Source organism: Malaclemys terrapin, chromosome 11 (assembly GCF_027887155.1).
Source record: "Malaclemys terrapin pileata isolate rMalTer1 chromosome 11, rMalTer1.hap1, whole genome shotgun sequence".
NCBI classification, from domain to species: Eukaryota; Metazoa; Chordata; order Testudines; family Emydidae; genus Malaclemys; species Malaclemys terrapin.
In genome coordinates, this window is record NC_071515.1 from 74,562,787 (window position 1) to 74,582,200 (window position 19,414).

The following is a 19,414-nucleotide window of genomic DNA, read 5'->3' on the forward strand; positions in this document are numbered from 1 at the left end:
ATTGGATCTGGACTCACCAGGAATTGGTGGGGAAAAGGAGGGGGATGGTTAAATTCTACTTGAGTTAAAATCCAAGGGTTTGGATCGGTGTGCACCAGGAAATTGGCGAAGAAGTCTCTCAAGGCTACCCATGGAAGGGAGTTAGTACTTGGGAGTGGTGGCAGCAAAACCAGATCTAAGCTGGTAATTCAGTTTAGGATCACATGCAGGTCCCCATATCTAAAGTTCAGAGTGGGGAAGGAACCTTGACAGGTTGAAAGAACCCCCGGTAACACCAAAGCATAGGGACCATGGTCAGGACACTACATTGTCCACCAGTGACCATTTCAGGGCCTTGGGGCCATTAGCAGCTGGTGTTAACTTAGAAGAGCCCTCCAACTTTTCAGACTCATCCTATGCGAAATGGCTCTACACCAGAGTTGGGGATGTGCAAATCTAAATATTCCAGCTTTGGCCTATACACAGTATTTGTTATTCTTTCTTTCTCAATGTCTGCCCCCTGTCCCTATTTTCCCACTGAGGCTAGGCAATCTTCCCATAGACTTTATAGGCTGCCATTAATGATCTGGAAGTAAATATAAAATCACTGCTGATAAAATTTTCAGATGATGCAAAGAAAGTATTTGCAACTAAACAAGCCACCTGGCTGGAGGATTAGCTGTGTGCTTGATGCCACTGGGACAACCTACCAAGGGAAAGGTGATTCTCCATTTTTTGACGTCTTCAGATCAAGACGGGATGCCTTTGTGAAAGATATGATTTAGACAAACACCAGTTATTCGGCTCAATACAGGGGTACCTGGGTGGACCTTAGGGGCCTGTGATATACAGGAGGTCAGACGAGTTGATCTAATGGTCTCTTCTGGCCTTAAACTCTGTGAATCTGTGAACATTTCGGACCCCACCTTCAAAAGCAAAGCTTGCTCTCAAATCTGAATTACCTCTATGGAGAGCCAGCCCCACAAGCATTAATAAACCACTACTCTGGATCAACACAACTTCAAACATATGACCCCATTAATCAGAGCAATGCAAACAGAATATGTCCCCATGCAATTCCAGAACAAAGGGCTCAGTGATCAATGTCTGGGGTTAAATGATGCCTTGAGGCATTGGTGTTCATGTGGCTATTTACAAAATAACTTTACAGTTTCATAACTCACTCCAGCACAGAAAGAGTGCTGCTAATTATTCCATTATAGACTCACTCAGTAGTGATATAAATAGTTAGGTTAGTGTTGGCAACCTAATTCCACAGTATGCAATAGAGAACCGTCAGTCATTTGGATTGGCTATCCAGGGACTGGGTATGTTACATACGTCATTTTGAAAGAGAAAAGGGCTGTTTTAAAGGCTAGAGCAGGGGGTCTCAAACTGGGGGTCAGGACCCCACAGGGGGTTGTGAGGCTATTACATGGGGGGATCATGAGCTGTCAGTCTCCATCCCAAACCCCACTTTGCATCCAGCATTTATAATGGTGTTAAATATTTAAAAAGTGTTTTTAATTTATTGCTGTGTCGTAGATTTCTCTTGCAATGAAAAACCAACTGCAAGGCCCTAACAATCTTCTTCTGCTCAGTAGAGAGATGCATTATACCCAAATATTAGGCAGCTGTTGGGAAGGTTCTTTCTTCCTTCCCTCCCTGTCTCCCTTACTGTGTTCATCTTAATTAGAGCTGTAGAGAGGACAGAAGTTCCGTTTTGCAAAGGTGAGAGATTTTTAAATGTGGCTTCCTTCCAAATTAGAGCAAAACCCAAAACTTTCATAATTTCCTGCAAAGGAAAATTCTGCAAAATAAAATAAAATGAAGCTTGGCCTAAATGTTTTGTTTTGATCTTGACTTTTTTGACATGTTGCATAATGCTGTAATATCAAACTTTAAAAATGGAAATGAAAAGATGTTTTTAAACCAAAAAATGAAACATTTTGTATCCTTTCTATTTAGTATTAAGAAAGTTGCTCTACAAGGGCTTGATCCAAAGCCCATGGAAGTCAATGAAAAAATTCCCATTGACACCAAGAGGCATTGGATTAGGTCCTAAAGTTGCATGCTTTGGGGATTGGTCCTGCTTTGAGCAGGGGGTTGGACTAGATGACCTCCTGAGGTCCCTTCCAACCCTGATATTCTATGATTCTATGATTCATGCTGTGTTATGATTGTGTGCGTATTGTAGACTATTTGAGCCAATTTTATTAAGGGTATTGTCACTTTTTATACTGCCTCGGATGTTCCAGATCATAAAAAACAAACAAACAACGTGCTTTGGTTTTGTGACGAAACACGACACTGGAATGATGTTTCAGGAGAAATGTCTTTTCTGTTTAGATTATACAGAGGTGACAGATGGGAGCGTTGCCTAGTCATTAAAGCAGGAGATTGGAAGTCAGGATATCTGAGTTCTATTCCTAGTTCTGCTGTAGGCTCATTTCCTGGCCTTGAGAAAAGTCAGTTACACTCTCTGTTCTGTGTAGGTGTCAGGTAGGTGGAAAAGTACTTGGAGATCCTCACAGGAAAGTTGCTGTTCAGATATAGCACATAGTCCAAATAAGATGGTAATAGTGCTTGGAAATTCTTAGATGGATTGCAAGGTATACTATTATTGATATTCACAAAGCACTGCACACTGTTGTTGTTGTTGTTGTTGTTGTTTTGTATTGCTTCACCTTGTTCATCATTTGTAGTTCCTTTTTTCCAACTGCATATCAGCTGAATTCACACTGTGACTAAAATATTAACCCAGCTAGCTACAGACCAGTGGATATGAGGGCAGAAATGAGAGAGCGCTCCATATCTGTGTATATTGCTGGCCTTTGACTGAGCAGTAGTAGATGTCCAGGGCCTCACGAACTGGCTCCCCTGTGATGTGGAGTCTGGGTATATGAGTGTAACTTGTTTTATTTGCACGTATGCACGAGTCGCGGGACAGAAACGGTCACAAACAGCATGCTGGTAATTCTTTTTTTTAGGAATCGCAAATGAACACCAATGTCTGGTTTCCACGGTGCAACTCTGGCTTGGGAATTTACTCCAATCTGAGAAAAAAGACAGACAGCAAATTCTCTGGCTGTTCACACAGCTCCATCTACCTAGAACCTTGCATAAAAAAATAGCGACACACAACATGTCTTCCCAAGACTGAATGTTTGCTCGCAGGCTACAAAAAAGAAACGTGTGTAACAGCACCATCTGGTGAAACGTACTACGACAGTATGTACATTCTTATTTAATAGGGAAGTTGTCAAAGATGATGCTCGAGTCTACGTAGGACAGCTCCTGGGGTTAGTAGGACCAAGGCAACCTGCTGTTGCTATGACCAGCAAATGGTGTCCTCTGTGCAGCTCTTTGCATCAGCTCCCAACAAGAGCCTCATGGGGTCCTCACAGCACAGTACCTGTCTGCATTGCGGCTCGTCTCTGATGGTTTCTGGGCAATCGGCACTGAGCCTTTGGAGGCAGGCCAGTCCTCGCTTACAGACAACCCCCACAACCTGAAGCAAATACTCACCCGCAACTACACACCACACCACAGAAACACCAATCCAGGAACCAATCCCTGTAGCAAACCTTGTTGCCTACTCTGTCCCCATATCTACTCTGGCGACACCATCAGAGGACCCAAGCACATCAGCCACACCATCAAGGGCTCATTCACCTGCACATCCACTAATGTTATATATGCCATCATGTGCCAGCAATGCCCCTCTGCCACGTACATTGGCCAAACCGGACAGTCCCTCCACAAAAGAATAAATGGACACAAATCGGACATCAGGAATGGTAACATACATAAGCCAGTAAGTGAACACTTCAATCTCCCTGGTCATTCTATTACAGATTTAAAAGTCACTATCATTGAACAAAAAAACTTCAGAAACAGACTTCAAAGAGAAACAGCAGAACTAAAATTCATTTGCAAATTCAACACCATTAGTCTGGGCTTGAATAGGGACTGGGAGTGGCTGGCTCATTACAGAAGCAGCTTTTCCTCTCCTGGAATTGACACCTCCTCATCTATTATTGAGAGTGGACTACATCCACCCTGATTGAATTGGCCCTGTCAACACTGGTTCTCCACTTGCGAAGTAACTCCCTGCTCTCCATGTGTCAGTATATAATACCTGCATCTGTAATTTTCACTCGATGCATCTGAAGAAGTGAGGTTTCTACCCATGAAAGCTTATGCCCAAATAAATCTGTTAGTCTTTAAGGTGCCACCAGACTCCTTGTTGTTTTTGAGCCTTTCATTTAATTCATCATCAGCGATTCATTTCCACAGTACCACAGCTTGCTGCTTTCTGACCCAGGTATAAGCTCCCCTCAGGGCACCCGGGGATGATTGCAGATCCCCATTAACAAGTAGTTGGATTTTTGCTTAGTGGGGTTTATCTCAAATAATTGATATTTAAATAGATGCAAATATCATAACCTGCCACAACTATGTGTTTAACATTCTGTCCCTAGCTACACATTTGGTAAGAGGAAATCCTGTTAATACATCCTCCAGTCTCTGCTTTCTGAAACATAGGCAATACCCCAAATCTTCAGGAAGAAGGAGAAATTTAGACTGGAAACTTTTTGAGGCTCTGGCTGTCTTTAATATATGTTTATACCAGTGTTTCTCAAACTGGGGTCGCGGCTTGTGTAGGGAAAGCCCCTGGCGGGCCAGGCCGGTTTGTTTACCTGCCCCATCCGTAGGTCTGGCCGATCGCGGCTCCCACTGGCTGCGGTTCGCTGCTCCAAGCCAATGGGAGCTGCTGGAAGCGGCGAGGGGCTGAGGAACTTACTGGCTGCCGCTTTCAGCAGCCCTCATTGGCCTGCAGCGACAAACCTATGCCAGTGGGAGCCGCGATCGGCCGAACCTGCGGACGCGGCAAGTAAACAAACCAGCCTGGCCCACCAGGGGCTTTCCCTACACAAGCGGCGACCCCAGTTTGAGAAACACTGGTTTATACAGTGCCAAGCATTGATCCTGACTTGGGCTGCTGGGTAGTATTGTAATCCAGTTAATAACAATAATAATCAACTGGGTTTCTTAGTAGGACTGTGGTCTGGTGGTCAAACTAAGAGGGACTAAGGGAGGATGACCCCTGGGTTCTACCATCAGCTGACTCAGTGTTTGAATCGTGAAGGCCCAGATTCTCAAAAGTATGTGAGGACCTGAGTCTAACTGCTCTGTGCTTCTTTTTACCCAACTGTAAAATGGGCATAAGAGCCACACATAACAACTATAGTGTTGTGGAGCTGCATTAACATTTGTAGCATAGTAGCTGGTGTAGTAAGTAAAGGCCTAATGAAGGCCCAGTATGAGGCCTGAACCAAACTAAAGTAATGGTCAAGACTTTGCTAATATGAAGCAAAGTTAAGCTGTGAGCAAGAGGCAGGCCCTGCTCACAGAAGTTGGCAAGGAAAGGGCTGATGTTGCAGAAATACATATTCATTTAACATAGTTACAGTATAAACATGGTACCAAGACACACTATACTGGAACATTCCACAGATAACATGGAACAGGCCGACCCATCCCAATGACAGGGGCAAAAGGGGAAAATGATGGATAGAGTTGTTTTGATCGAACCAACAGGTACAAGGTGAGAGGCAGCACCTTATTACGTAGAGGGGTTGTACCTTGCTATGTAGAGGGGTTGCACTTCAATACGTCAGGAGTGATGTGTAACTTGTTTGTACCTGTGTATAAGAATGTGTCCCTGGGGTGGTGTCTTTGTCCGGCCACGGGGGCAGTGGAACGTCCCGCCACTGAGCCGGGTCCTTGCCAAGAGGCATCTATTAGTAGTATGCCCGGTAGACTAAGTAATCTACGGGGAACTGCAATTGTGTCCGAGATCGCAATAAACCTGGCCGAGGTGCCTTTGTATCTTAGTAGACTCTGTGGTTATTGGGGATTCTCGTCGGGTCTGCTGTGTCAGCTATCTGCGCAGAGCTGGGGCAGCACACAGAGGGAACACACGCACGCAGCCGAGTGATATCAACAGGAGAAAGCAGAAGCACCACACCGGTAGCCTCTCACAACACTGGTGACCCCGACCGCTGATCTGGTGAGTAAGCAAAACTGCCGTGGTAGGAATCGCGATCTAACATGGCAGTAAACCTCAAGCTAGGGAACCCCCTTATCCCCTCCCTCATGATCCCCACGGAGTTTGATGATTGTTGGACCCGCTGGATTGCCAGTAAGGGGGGTCCATATGAATTTAAAAAAGAGAGTGGGGAAACATGGACTGGCTTATGTAGAGCGATGGTAGAAACCGAAGCTCTGAGAAACAGTAATAAGAGTAAAAAAGCAAGAATTTTGCAACTCATGTCTCTGGCAGTGAGACGGCTCAGACAGCATGCTGGAATGCTGGCCAAACAAGTAACAGAAAAAACAGGAGAAGTAGAAGAAGTAACCCAGGCAGTCAAGCACTGGAAAGCCCAAGCTCTGTTAGCAGAGCAACAGGCGGTCCAAACTCATGATATGCTCGAGCAAGTAAAGCAGGAAAATAAAAAATTGGAAACAACTGTAGAAAACCTGCAGAAGCAAAAAGTGCCGTCCCCTGTAATAAATATTGGTCATAAACATCAGGCTTCAGGTAGCTACCCTGTGCCTGAAGAATGGGGACAGAAGTGGAAAAACGTGGCCCTAGTAAAATTAAAAGATGAAACAGGGTCCACTGCATTGCAACCACCACCGTATGATAAAAGCCAGGTTCCAGTTAAACCTAAACTGAGACCTAGACTGGTGCCTGTCAGAACGGGACAAGTAAGTGCACAGAAGGAAAGAGTAGCACATAATACTTTCACAGAATTGGTAAATCAGATGAAGGAAAATATAGAACAGTTCACAGAGCACATTAGGAGACAGGAGCTGCGACTCAATTGCAGGGGAGTGAATAAAAAAGCATTTCAAAGTAAAAAACCAAAATTAAATGGGTTAACACCTAGAATTGATGCAATAACACATGGAGCTGCCCAAAACCAGTTAACTGCACCAAAAAAGGGCACTCCTGCCATCCATTTGGCATGCACACAAAAGCAACAGACATTGGGGGAACAAATTCAAGTTTTACAAGATCAGGTAACTACCCCCATTCTCCTCTCAAAGCCAGGATAAAAAACAGGGGTGCGGTTCCTAACTGTGCAGGTTCCCAACTGCTTTGACCCATGGAACCACACTCTACGCTCATATCTGAAAATAGAATATTCTTTCTCAAATATTTTTACATACCAGTTAAGGTTTGTCCTTTATATGCTTTCTTAGTTTGCTAAATTTGCTGCTGCTGCCTGTACTTTCAAATATCTTGATAGAGTTAATCTCTCTTGGCTCAGGTCTCACTACCTTCCTAGGTTGCTCTTCACCCCACCCTCTCTCCCCCATCTCTCCTCAATTCTGCTCTCTTTTTGTTTTAAAAGCTAAAAGTTATAGTTTTTACAGAAACCTCCAAAATATAAAGCAATTGAAAACAGAATAAAACAAGAAACAAAAAGAAAACTTTAAATAAATCCCAGTAAATTAAGTATTTTAACCCTTCAGGAATGCAACAGCTGGAATTATTCCTAACTTTCTTGAAGATATGGTTGCCAAGCAACAGAAATGCACACTCTGCTTCTAATCCTAACCACTTACTAATATTTGAAACATGGGCTTTTATTATTTTCATATAGCAGAGTTTTAAAATAATGTTAAATATAAAGTAATGCAAAATTTCTTGTTGCCAAATTAATACAATACATTTGGCAAATATTAATATATTTTTAACAATTTATGTAACAAGTTTTACATAAGGTAATAATTTGTTTATTCAAATATAACCCTTTTTATTTTTGTTTGCCTTACTTTGTATAGTTATAAATAGAATTCTGGCGCCATTTGTTGTTAATTGTAAGTTTGTCCTGTATGTCATGTGTGTTGTTTTGTGCTGTATGTTGTGTGTCACGTGACTATTATTTTTATTTTGTTGCAACAAAAGTCAATTTTATACCCTTTTAAAAATTTATATATCTGTGGTACCACACTAGTTTAAGATCATGGTTGGGGTATAATCATTATTAGCACCATTTTTTTGTGCAAAGTTCAAAAAGGTTTCAGTTACAAATATATGTACATATATTTCCATATATTTCTGCCTCAACAAATAATACAATTGCAAACAAAAAATATTGTCTTATCAATCACAATTTTGTTTTGTTTTTTAAGATTTTTTTTTTTTATTTGTTATTCAAAGAAAAAAATGTAAGGGGAAACCTCAACATTAAGGTAAAAGTAACATTAACAAAATGTTAATTTCTTTTTTGGGCTTTTTATAAACTTGTTTGCACTTTTAAATATAGTTATAAGAATGTCATAACCAAAAGGTTTTAAAATAACAATTTATGCATAAAGCTAACCAAACAATTTCAACAGGTTTCCATGTTTTCAACAGGTTTCCACCTTTGGCTCCCAAACATAGCAAAGCATCATGAAAGTATAGCCTCAAATACCCTCAAAGTACTGTATTTAAAATTTATTTTGGTTTAATTTTATAGTTGGTTTAATTTTTTATGCTTTTCTTTTGTTATGTTATGTTAATGAGAAGCAGTGGTTGTTAAAGTTGTGCTTCTAAACAGTTAACAAAAGTGAAATTAGTATCACAAGCAAATTAACTCTAAAAAGCTTGGTAAAAATTCTAACTCCTTTGCTGAAACAAATTGTTCAGCAAAGGAAAGCAATACACCTTCTCATGGAAGATTGTGAGCATTTATTTTAGCCGTTAAGTATTACATTTCGTATAAAAATATTAGTAATGCACTTCAAATGACAATGAATGTCTATACAACAACAATTGCAAAAGTATAGCTTGTGTTACAAAAGGCTTGGTCCCTATTACATTGTTCTTATTACATTGTAAACAAACTAAGTTAAACTATGTATTAAGTTTAAGTTACTGAAAACAAAAACAAAAAAGAAAGAAACAAAAATCCTTTATTATGTTAACTAACTAGCTGTTTAAGTTGCATCCCACAGACCAAAGACACCAAAAAATATCACACCCTGAAGAAACCAGATATCATCAGTATACAGTGAAGAAACTGCCAAGCATCAAGAACAGAAAAATGAAGTGCTTTATAAATAAGAGACTGGTCAAATACACCCCTATCTACCATATATGGACAATTAAGTTAACAATCAGCTAAAAACCACTAGCTGGACCAGGATAAGCCATCATTTAATTTCAACTTGGTTACTATGTAAAAACAACTGTATTATTGCTGTATTGCTGTATTGTTGTCTTATTGCTGTACTGTATTATTGCTGTACAACATTTACAATGTGCATAACCTTGCTAAACTGTTTAACCAACACACATGTAAAAATCAACAAACAAATGGCAGCAAACAACGTGAAGGCAAGAAAAAAACAAAGTGGTAAACAAACAAAAGGTTACACAGTAACTACAAATTGGGTAAACAAATTGCCTGTTAGTACCAGTCATAATTTGGGTCACTGACACTGCATCCTAACTGAGGCACATGTTATTCAAAACAATCTTGTTCAGTGTCTGAGTACCAATACTACATCCTGACACAGCAATATTTGATCAATTGGTTACTGTCCATTCAGTAGGTTATCTGGAAGACAGCATCCATAAGGAACAACTGGATCTATGTCAACTACTGGTGTATCGCAGAGCCATGCAACCAATGGAACAGAGAAGCTGGCCACTTCTATTTCCTGCGCAGTAAAGCTCACCAGAGGGTGACAACTAGCAGTAAGAGTAACCTATAACATGAATGGACAGTACTGGGTAGTAACTAAGTACAATATATTTCTATATAAATGCCTCAGAGGTAGTGTCACTACTCCAAATTTCTGTTTTTCTTCTCATATACATAGCACTGTAAGACACACCATCACAATCCCTATCCAGTATTTCAAAACACTCAGCCTACTACTACTGATGAGACAGGTGATAACTAGAATTGCCCTAATAAGAGTGCGTTTCTATCTGTGTCACCAAAGTAAAAGGGACAGAGTACAACACCGGACTGGTAAAACATGGTTATGCTTAGATATAAGGTGGTGTCATATGTACACATACATACTATACATATATGCCCATACACACTCCAAATATATAAGCCATATCCATATAATTGATATATATTAATTATTTGGGAGTGCCTCTAAGGCTCAATCATAATACTACATTCCTCAGTCATGGTCCCGGGCCTAACATTCCCAGGCCCACCATAAGGGACTAAAAAATAATTGGATAATAAAATCTGTCTGCCAGTCGTACGAGGGAATGTGCAGACTAAACAGACGGATGGAGCATAAGTGTATGGATAGTAAAATAAAGTAACCACCTAACAGTGTTTAGCCCACTGGGTTATCTTTAGTCCATGCATTATGCTTTTCCGGGACGATGAGTAAACGTCCTCCCCTTAAAAAGACAAAAAGTGGGGGAATGTAGTAAGTGAAGGCAATGTAGTAAGTAAAGGCCTAATGAAGGCCCAGTATGAGGCCTGAACCAAACTAAAGTAATGGTCAAGACTTTGCTAATATGAAGCAAAGTTAAGCTGTGAGCAAGAGGCAGGCCCTGCTCACAGAAGTTGGCAAGGAAAGGGCTGATGTTGCAGAAATACATATTCATTTAGCATAGTTACAGTATAAACATGGTACCAAGACACACTATACTGGAACATTCCACAGATAACATGGAACAGGCCGACCCATCCCAATGACAGGGGCAAAAGGGGAAAATGATGGATAGAGTTGTTTTGATCGAACCAACAGGTACAAGGTGAGAGGCGGCACCTTATTACGTAGAGGGGTTGTACCTTGCTATGTAGAGGGGTTGCACCTCAATACGTCAGGAGTGATGTGTAACTTGTTTGTACCTGTGTATAAGAATGTGTCCCTGGGGTGGTGTCTTTGTCCGGCCACGGGGGCAGTGGAAAGTCCCGCCACTGAGCCGGGTCCTTGCCAAGAGGCATCTATTAGTAGTATGCCCGGTAGACTAAGTAATCTACGGGGAACTGCAATTGTGTCCGAGATCGCAATAAACCTGGCCGAGGTGCCTTTGTATCTTAGTAGACTCTGTGGTTATTGGGGATTCTCGTCGGGTCTGCTGTGTCAGCTATCTGCGCAGAGCTGGGGCAGCACACAGAGGGAACACACGCACGCAGCCGAGTGATATCAACAGGAGAAAGCAGAAGCACCACACCGGTAGCCTCTCACAACAGCTGGATGAAAGATACAATATAAGTGCAAAGTATTACTATCGTTGTAGCAAAATCACAGTGCAGGTGATAGAACGCTCCAAGGGATGGCTACATCTGATGCACTCTACACTGCAAAAGTCATTTTCCTTTTTTTAATTTTTCTTTGGAAAAAACCCATGTGAATTTTATTCAGGGTTTCATACAGAATAGAATTCTCCAGGGAGAAAAACCCCAGAGTCCTTGGTACATATTTCAGATACAGATGGCAGCTTTATAGCACACAGTTGGTGGGGGGAAAAAACATATTGATGAGACAAGCAAAACATCCCATGCACTCAAATACACTTAAACAAAACCAGATGAAAAACAAAGCGACAACTTCCTAGGACCGTGTAGGATACTAATGAATATTATCGATCAAAGTGCTAGGGGTAGATGTTCTCTCTGTTTGACAGAATCTGCATGGTAGACTTACATCCCTTATTCATGGCAGCTATGGGATTACTGCAGAGAAATAGAAGCACAATTTTTAGAGGGACCTGCACTAACGTGAGTTGTGCTCATATATTGTAGTTATAGGAGGCTAAATAGTGCTGAACCACTAAACTTTTCTGTGGCAGCAGGATTTATCTGGTTTAGGTTGTTTTTATTAGCCTAATACCCACAGATACCCACTGAAGTTAATAGGGACCTCATCTTCCAACATGGGTGAAGAAAAATAATAACCAGTTTTTCTATCTTTAACCAAAGCTTCCTAAACATCTGGGAGAGTCAACCTGGTCCCCATGTCCCTTGGGCTGAACTGGACTTAAAGGTCCCATGAACTGAGGATGCAGACCTAGCTGCCTACAATCTAATAAAGGCACTGCAATATTTGCCTCTCCTCAGTTTGAGGGGCAAGGGCGTGGGGATAAGGTGCAGAGAGCTCTTCCTCTTACCTTGTTCAGGGGAGTTAGCCAGGATGCCGGTGCTTGGACTCCAATAGTGCTAGACACCCTGAAAAGTGGGTGTGGTGGGGTGAGACACCGAGAAGAGATAGGAATTACCTGGCCAGCTCATAGTCCAGTCAGGGTTGGGGTTGCAATATTCTTAGCATGCTTTGTCTATAGTTCGTGCAGAGCCCAGTGAGAGCCTCGTTAAAGAAATGGACCAGGATTGTATGCAATATTCCTTTTGTGCGTTAATTAGTTGTTTAAGTAACAGTCATCTATGACCTGCATGGGTTACGCATTTTACAATATAACATGCGCTGACAAAAGCAAAGTAACACAAGGGACAGCAATGAGCCGTTGACATAAAGAGGAGAGTTTAAGAATGTTATTGTAATGGAGAATGTTACGAAGGCTGAAATGCCCAAAGCGGTTACCAGGCCAGTTCCATCCCAGCTATTTATGATAAATCCTTTGTGGTGGTATGTGTGTAGGGTCTGATTCAAGCTTCAGAAACAACAGGAAAAAGACTCGATCTACAAGAGCAAGGAAATTCTGAGATCTGCTGCTTCTACCCGTTGGGTACAGACTTTGCAGAACATGCACTCTTCTCTGTCAACCCTTCTCAGAATTCTAGCCCATAATCCCCTGCATAAAATAAAGTCCTATAAGATCAATGTACCAGATATGGAGCGCTCGCTCATTTCTGCCCTCATATCCACTGGTCTGTAGCTAGCTGGGTTAATATTTTAGTCACCGTGTGAATTCACACACACACACACACACACACCACACCAAATGGAGATGCAAGCAAGGAGTAAAGCCTGAAGGCCTGATTAAACCCCTTTGTTACTCCAATGTTACACTAGGATAACTTCACTGGGATCGCACCCAGTATGAAACCTAGATGCATGCAGGAGTGACTCCGGAGTGCGCCTTTATAAATGGTGCCCAACCTTTTAAAAGAGGTGACTCTTTCTTGCTTGGCTACTTTCCCACTGTATCTCGGTGACTGATGTAGAATGCAATGAACCAGAAGTAGGGCTGAATGAATGCATTTTACTTCAGGGCTGCAGTCCGTAAAAGCTCTTAAAGAGGCTTGTACTCCCTTGAGCAAGAGAAGCCCTGCACGTTTGTAAGCAGCACATTCACTGAACCCATTCCTACTGATGCAACTAAATCTGGGAAAGCCCTGATTTTGTGCCAGGATCGGCATCATATGGAACTGCATGTCCCTTCCCTGACCCCGTTGTCTCAGAGGTCTCATGACCTGATGCATCTTGAGAATGGTCATGTTGCATTCTGATAGGAAACAACAGAGGCAACAAATCATGGTGTCATTCAGCAACATTACTCATATTACATACAAACAACCTTCTGTTAAAAGAAGTTTATTAAGGTTACAAAGTCAAGTATTCAGATCTTAGGAAATGCCAACACTGAGTGCTTGTTACAGCTAGAGTCACCAGGTGGCGCTGTTACATAGTTTTGCACGTTTTTTTCTTGGCATGCAAGCAGCATATCGCTTTGGAAGAAATGCCGCATCGTTGTTAGCTTTGTGGTATGGGTTACGTGGTGGGGAGCTGTTGCACACAGCTTGAGTTGGCTCTTTGCATTAATCTCACTAACTAGAGTCAGTTGTTGGGGCGAAGTTCCTTCCTGTTGGAGCTGTTTGAGCTGGGATTTTGGAAAGAAGTGTTGCCTGCCTGCGATTTGGACTGGTGTTTATAGTGGAAATAAAGCAAGTGACACTGACAAAATACCCAGTTGCTGTGTCGTAGATTTCTCCTGCAATGAAAAACCAACTGCAAGGCCCTAACAATCTTCTTCTGCTCAGTAGAGAGATGCATTATACCCAAATATTAGGCAGCTGCTACTTGCTCAGTGTCCCATCCAGACAGGTTAATACTGAGTTGGATGTAATCTGGACCTAGAGTCTGTTTGAAGGTAATGCCTGGGAACTTAGTTTAATCTGCCTTAGTAACCAGACCAATGTGAACTGCTTCTTGCCTGCCCAGTTCGGCCATCAGCTGCAGCAATTCACCAAACTGAGCCAACGAAGATATGTCATCGGCGTATTCAAGATTCAGCATTAACACTGATTGTTCTACAGAACCCCTTTCATTTTACAAACAGTCCACAGACGAAACATTCACCTTCTGAACTATTCAGTGAATAATTACAAATAACAAAAACATTGAAATAGCGGGCAGAGGACATGGGTGAATGTGTAGCAAATATAAATATTCAGAGAAGTTCTAATGGCCATACCCTAAGACTGAGGCACATTGATGGTGTAACAATATGTACTTGAAGTTATATTATTCATCCACTAGATGTCTGTGTGTGCTGTGTAGACTTCGAGGCAGAGTATATTTCCTGGTAAACAAAGGCAGATGAAGCTGGAACTCAAGCTGTGTAGAAGCCTCTTTGTTAGTGTTGACAGCTTTGCTTCATAAATGCCTCCTGTTTAGCACTGTGATTCCATGACAGATGGGGTAGTATAAGGTGAGCTTTTGCTGCCATTGCATGTGCAATACCTGTCCTTTGAATACATAGGCATGGAGATAGAGGACTTCAATCAGTCTGATAATGTTCACTTGCATAAAATTAATTCAACGGGAATAAAATTCCTATTGGAGACCAGAGCTGATATTAATGATGGAGTCATGTTTTTAATCCACTTAGGCCAAGGTGCTCTTTCTATCAAGGAGAGGCCAGACTCTCTACTAGCATTTGTTCAATTAGCAGAGTCCCCAGTCCAGCAGTTAGGACCAAAGCGGGACCCTTGCCTTCCCTAGGTTGTGGCAGCATCAGCATATCTATAAATCAGACCCTGTTAGTGGCTGCCAGAGATGACCAGGCTTGGATGAACCCAGCTGTGTATCAAGCCACTGAGTGTATCCTCTGTATTTCATTTAATGGAAAATATTGACTAGTTTTTCACCTGGACAACCATATTACTGAAACCTAAGGGAACAACAATGAGTGTTGTAAGGGATATGAATCAATTCTGGGGCAGATGTTCTCCTACTGCTGCTCACACAGAGTTCAGTGCTGTACTGATACAGTTGGGAACATGGTGATGCAGTGCAAATTTCTATACTTGTCTTCCACCTTTCAGCATGTCAGTCCTGTTGTATTGGCTGAATAGAGGTAGAGCACATAGTATCATTCCTCCTCAGTCCCTCTTTCCATTTATTTCAACAGCAATTACAAACCCAGAACAGTTCAACTTTCAAGCTACTCTATTTGATTATGAAAGGGCTAATGATACAGAGATAGAAAATGAGTGCAGATTTTTTTTAAAGAGCTCATGAGTAGGAAAAATACAATGTTTTATTCCTTTAGTTTATTGAAATAAATAATCTATTTCTAAACAGCTTCTTTCTTTCTTTTTTCTTTCTTTCTTTGCTTTACATTTCAGCAGAGAAATGGATTTTCTTTCACCTTCCTATTACCAATGGAGTAAATACATGAGTAAAGTTAAACGTGTATAAGATTTCACATGATCAAAGCCTTAACTGGTACCAAGCTTCATAGTAGGCCATTTCTATTCTGGTATTTAGAGACTGCGTCTATGGGAGAGCTCAACCGAAAACCAAGACTTAATCAACCTTGAATTTTGGCAGCTGAATCTGGATCTGAATTATGCAAATAGCTCTTAACTTTATAACAGGCTGAACCAAAAGCTCGGAGCCAAACGCTAAAGCCAAACCTCAGAACAAATCGTGCTTTGGGGTGTTTGAAATCAGGATGTCTTGAGACCACTTCTATTCTGTGCGACCGGAGATAATTTGACACCAGACTAGTTTATAGCCATGGTATTACTCCATCGTCTTCCACAGAGTTGCACCTGGGATGAAATTAGCCCAACATCTTCCATTTGTAAAGATGGAAGGCTGGAAAATGCTCTGCCAATGCAATGATTTAAGAGTTTAAAAAAAAACAAAACAAAAACCTACGAGCATAGAGTATCCTGGAAGTTTGTCTCTCAGCTAATGAGCAAACAGCTAAGCTGTGTTCAGTAAGCCATCTGGTGTGTATATGGCTTTCTGCTATGAAACATAAATTATGACTTTGTTTTTCCCCCTTGTTTTTCGCACTTCTTAGCATCAGTAAACCACTCTCCACATAGAGCCAAACTATGTCCCTGCACATACCCAGGCATCCAACCCATCCATTGATCTTAACAAGGCTGCATCTGCATCAACAATAGCAGAATTTAGCCCTCTGTCCCTACCTGCAGCATAGAATTGTGTAATTAACAAATGGATAGCTAACCGTTGGAGCTGCTGGGTGCTCAGCATTTTTGAAAATCAAGCCACTGACATAGGTGCCTACATATGGATTTAAAAACCTAACTTTAGGCTCTTAGTTTTGGAAATTTCAGAGCTTCTCCCATACATATTTCATCACAATAAACAGCCTTAACTCTGACCTAGAATTTTTTTTGGTGCATTTCTTTTGTTACCTTGGCTTTCCTATCTATATATTTTATTTTCAGTTATACTAATCAGTGGGAGATATTATCAGTTACTTTATCGATTGACAGTGGATTGGGGTGGGGGGTAGGAAGCTTAAAATGCTGTTCCCTGCAAATAAAAATTGAAATTTTGGGAACAACCTTTCAGTGCTTTGTGCAGCTCAAGAGTAGGGGACTGGAAACATCTTTGTAGCTTCTTGATTCAAGATCTGTCAGGTGTTGAGCTGTTCTGAAGGTACTTTCCTACAATTACCCTTAAAATATGTCATTTTTATGGTCTACAGTATTGTCGATATTGTCAAAATCTATCTATATGTCAAATGTTGTGACATTATGTGCCCTCTTTGGGCAGTTAAAGCAATACACAGAAACATTAAGCACTTTGCAAAATGTCAGACTTTGAAAGCATGCACCAAGCACAATAAGTAAGTGTTTTACAACTTTTTATTATCTGCTGATTTTCAGTGAGCCTTAATCCTACACATATATTTATTTACTGGGAAGTTATAGCTCCTGGAGAAAAAGAATGTGCGCACCTCACCAGGAAGTGTGACCTAGCTGATAGCGCCCTAGGACTTGGAAAACCTGGATTCTCTTCCCAGCTCAACCAGTGACCTTGTGCCTCAGTTTTCACCACCTATAAAATGGAGAGAATGAAGCCAATCTCCTTTGTGAAGTGCCATGAGATCTTCTGATGAAAAGCAAGGTACTACTATCGTTGTAAGCATCATCACCCTGTCTATATTCCATAGTAACATTTGCCAGTCAGGTACACTCTCTTTCTGGTAAGTGACGTATTAATGATATATGAGGGCAGAACATTTCGGTGATACTACTAAATAATAATATTGCCTTGTAACTTTTGCTCCCTTTGAAGTCCATATGATTTTTACAACTGCCTTCAGTGGGAGCAGAGCTAGGCCAATGCAAAACTTACCTATGGAGTGTTCTATTTAATAAATGATTGTTTTCTTTTCATCTTCCGATTCTAAGAAGAGCATGCATTTAAAAATTTTAAAGGATTTCAATAGACCTTTCAATAAATAACTAGGCAGGAGCCTCATTCGCTGAGCCTTGGCTCCAAAATAGACTTTTGAAAAGACAGAGACGTGTTCAGGACTGCCTTTAGAGAAAGGCAAAAGTGACCGCTATCCAGAGTGTCATGCAGGGAGCGCTCGATATTTTGAAAACAAGGCCAGGCATTAAGGCAACCGAGCACCGTATATGTCACAGGATATGATCATTATCATTTTCAAGTTCCTATAGCCAACGTTGAGATCCGTATGGAAGGGGCTATGAATGGAATGGGCTAAGTACCACAATCTAAAAAGTGCTTCATAAAGATGGGGCAGCATTAATTTGCCCTGCTCATAGGCAGGGAATGGAAGTGACGAATTGTTAAATGGCTTGTTCACGATCCCACAGAAAGTCTATGGCATAGCCAGGAACAGAATCCCCCAGAATTTTTGTCCTGGGCCAAATCCACTAGACTATCCCCACTCCTTGGACCAGTTCTTAGGATAATTGTTGGGGTGGGGGAATTGTTCATGGAATCATGGAAGATTAGGGTTGGAAGAGGCCTCAGGAGGTCATCCAGTCCAATCCACTGTTCAAAGCAGGACCAACACCAACTAAATCATCCCAGCCGGGTCTTAAAAACCTTTAAGGATGTAGATTCCACCACCTCCCTAGGTAACGCATTCCAGTGCTTCACCACCCTCCTAGTGAAATAGTGTTTCCTAATATCCAACCTGGACCTCCCTCACTGCAACTAGAGACCACTGCTCCTTTTTCTGTCATCTGCCACCGCTGAGAACAGCCGAGCTTTATCCTCTTTGGAACCCCCCTTCAGGTAGCTGAAGGCTGCTGTCAAATCCCCCCTCACTCTTCTCTTCTGCAGACTAAATAACCCCAGTTCCCTCAGCCTCTCCTCATATGTCATGTGGCCCAGCCCCCTAATCATTTTCATTGCTCTCTCCTGGACTGTCTCCAATTTGTCCACATCCCTTCTGTAGTGGGGGGCCCAAAACTGAACGCAATACTCCAGATGTGACCTCACCAGTGCCGAATAGAGGGGAATAATCACTTCCCTCGATCTGCTGGCAATACTCCTACTAATGCAGCCCAATATGCCGTTAGCCTTCTTGGCAACAAGGGCACACTGCTGACTCATATCCAGCTTCTCGTCCACTGTAATCCCCAGGTTCTTTTCTGTAGAACTGCCATTTAGCCAGTCGGTCCCCAGCCTGTAGCAGTGCATGGGATTCTTCCCTCCTAAGTGCAGGACTCTGCTCTTGTCCTTGTTGAATCTCATCAGATTTCTTTTGGCTCCATGGACTTGTGCATGTCCAGCTTTTCTAAATAGTCCTTAATCTGTTCTTTCACCACTCAGGGCTGCTCAGGTTATTCTTCGTCTGGCCTTTACTACTGGACGCTGTTGTTTTACTGGGCCCACTGTGTAAGCTGTGAAGTTGTGGAATTTGACCAAGTCACCATTGGCGGATTATGGGTTTGTTGCAGCCAGCCTGCGTGTGCAGATTTCAAATGGCTAGCAACACCCTCCACAGGGGACATGGGGTAAGATCCCTAGCTGGAGTGAATCAGCATAGCACTATTGATTTCAAAGCAGTATGCTGATTTACACCTGCTCAGAATCTGGACCACTCTTCTTTACGGGTTTCTATCCTAGGTCTGTAATTCTGTGGCCTCCACTATTGTAGCATCTGAGCACCTCACCATTTATAATGTATTTATCCTCACCACACCCCTGTGAGGTAGGTAAAATATCCCTATTTTACAGG

General features: G+C 41.8%; 1 long non-coding RNA gene across 1 annotated transcript; it reads left to right on the forward strand.

Moving 5' to 3' along the window:
* Positions 1-5,279: 5,279 nt before the first annotated feature.
* Positions 5,280-11,066, forward strand: LOC128845715 (uncharacterized). The gene is made up of 2 exons (XR_008446711.1): positions 5,280-6,055; positions 8,417-11,066. It is a non-coding gene; the product is annotated as an uncharacterized LOC128845715 (long non-coding RNA).
* The last annotated feature ends 8,348 nt before the right edge of the window (positions 11,067-19,414 follow it).